The 2587-nt window shown below is 36.5% G+C and overlaps 1 pseudogene; it reads left to right on the plus strand.

The window, feature by feature from the left end:
• The first annotated feature begins 419 nt into the window (after positions 1–419).
• On the plus strand, positions 420–1315 carry LOC103212214 (annotated as a pseudogene).
• The last annotated feature ends 1272 nt before the right edge of the window (positions 1316–2587 follow it).

Below are 2587 nucleotides of genomic sequence, written 5' to 3' on the forward strand. Positions count from 1 at the left end.
ATGAACAACATCATGAAAAATGGACAAAATATTGAATTTGTCAAGGATTTCATTTCCCTTGGATTCATAATTAATGCCCACAGAAACAACAGTCAAGAGATCAAACAACATATTGTATTGAGCAAATCTTCCACACAAGGCCTTTTTAAATTGTTTAAGAGCAAATACGTCACTTTGAAGACTAAGATATATATATATATATATACATCTTAGTATGGATGTGTGTGTGTGTGTGTGTATAAAGTAGACCACACCCCTGAGGAAACTCCCTTGCAATTTATTGGCTGCACAAAGCATATACATCAGATCTCATCATGGAAATGATCACACCACAACTGCTTAAACCACTCATAATCAAGGTACATCCAAGCCTTAGCTAACAACCTTAACTATCAGACATACCAGTCTTTCAATTATTGATGTCTCTTGCTTCATTTGCCCCTACCAAGATGAGTACCAACTACTTCACTGGACAGGAGGCTATCTCCTTTGCTGGTTGCATAATGTAGATTTTTTGTTTTGTTTTGTTTTCTTTCCTACATCATACTGATACTGAGATTATTTCACTCAGGCTATGTCCTTTGGCAGATATATTGCAATATACAAACCCCTTTGTTATACTTCAGTCACAAGTTCCTGGGTGTGTGTTGCACTTGTGGTGTTTTCATGGGTGGCTGGAGTCATGCATTCAATGAGTCAGGTCATATTTGCTTTCACGTTATTGTTCTGTCATCCCAATAAAGTAGATAGGTTTTTTCTGTGACTTTCCTTTGGTGTTCCTATTGGCTTATGTAGATATATATGTTCTGGATCTCTTTATGATCTCAGTAAGTGTCTTAATTACCTTTGCTTGCTTTATTCTTTTATTCAATTCTTATTTTATAGCCCTGGTTACTATCAAGCATCATTCTTCAGGAAGATCATGCAAGGCCCTCTCCACTTGCACAACTCATTTCGTTGTCTTCATGTTCTTTGGACCATGCATCTTCAACTACATGTGGCCACTAAGCAGCTTTCAGGTAGACAAGATCCTGTTTCTTTTGTACCACCTTACTCCCATTCTGAATTCAATAATCTATGTATTGAGGAATCAAAACATTAAGACAGCTATCCTCAGAAGGCAATCTATTTCCACAGAGATACTGTGTCAGAAACCCAAGGAGGGGTCACTATGAGTTGGATCTGACTCGACAACAGTGAGTTTGGTTTTTTTTGTATGAGGAAATTGAAGGAAAAATTTCTAAATTCCAAGAAGGCAAAACCTCATCATTATTTTCAGTTTCAAATTCTAGTTTTAGTTAACTTCTTATTTTAACTTCCTAAATATGGAATGCCACAATGTTAGTATACAGAGTGTTGGTCACAACTCCGTGTTAGGTTTTTGTTTCTAGTGCTATCATCAAATTGTAACTGACAACAATTTTTAATTGACAAGGTAAAGGCACTTTGAAAGTACTGCTCATTTATATTTTCAAAATATGTGTTAAAGTTCAGAAAATTAAGGAAACAGTATCTTGTAGATGAAAATATTATCTATAAATATGTCAGGATTGATTGTTTCAGTTAGGAGATTCAATATTAAAAATGCATTCATTGGAAAGAGGAACAAATAATGAGAAGAAGAAAGACAAATAACCAGAGAACTAGGAGACCATGACATTTACTTATGGTTAGCTACTAAGTTAACTCAGAAATTTGTCCCTGAAGTATAACAAATTACTAAATTTTCTATAATCTTGAGCACTCCATATTGCTGCAGGATGTCAGCCTCCCTCATCAACTCATCCTTAACATTTAACCTGTTGATCATGATCTCTCCTTCTCTCTAATGAAAGAAAACAGAGGATTATATTTCATTATAAATGTTGATGAGGTTCAAAAAAAATACTTTAAGTGGAGAAGTCTTCACTACTCACTCTTATCAAAAAAGTAGAACAATGCAGCCTTAGTAACTGCTTTTGGTAATGCAGAATCAGTACAGAGTGTGGTGGGCTCTGCAAATCAGAAAATAATTATGAAATGAGTTGTGAACAATGGAATACTATGAAACGCTAAAGAATAATGTAGAATCTACAAAACACCGCATAACGTAGATGAACTTGGAGGACATTATGCTGAGTGAAATAAGTCAATCACAAAAGGACAAATATTGTATTAGTCAGTTATTGTAAAAGTTAAGGAAAGGTTTATCTATTGAAGGAAATTTTCTTTGTTGGTTACCAGGGATGGGAGGGGAGGGGAGGGACTGCTGTTAGATAGATAGAGATAGATATTGATTTGGGTGAAGAGAAGGCAACATACCAAATGTGAGTGACCAATATGGCAGCATTGAGGATGAGAAAGCCATAGAGAGGTATATGGGAAGTACAGACAACAAATATGAACCCTTTCAAAAACAAATAACTGAATTTGAAAATGCCAAAAAAAAGGAGACCTACAGAGCTGCGGTCTGACAGTGAACTGAGTGACCCTGACAAAATAGGCGGCTCGGAGATACGCGACTGGTGGGAGGACATAAGAATTAACCTAAAAATCACCCTGCCAGCCAGGGACTGCGCGGACTGTGCACCGTGGCTGGGGAACAAGC

Source organism: Orycteropus afer, unplaced genomic scaffold, assembly GCF_000298275.1.
Source record: "Orycteropus afer afer isolate SDZICR_OR568_19922 unplaced genomic scaffold, OryAfe1.0 scaffold00883, whole genome shotgun sequence".
Lineage (NCBI taxonomy): Eukaryota > Metazoa > Chordata > Mammalia > Tubulidentata > Orycteropodidae > Orycteropus > Orycteropus afer.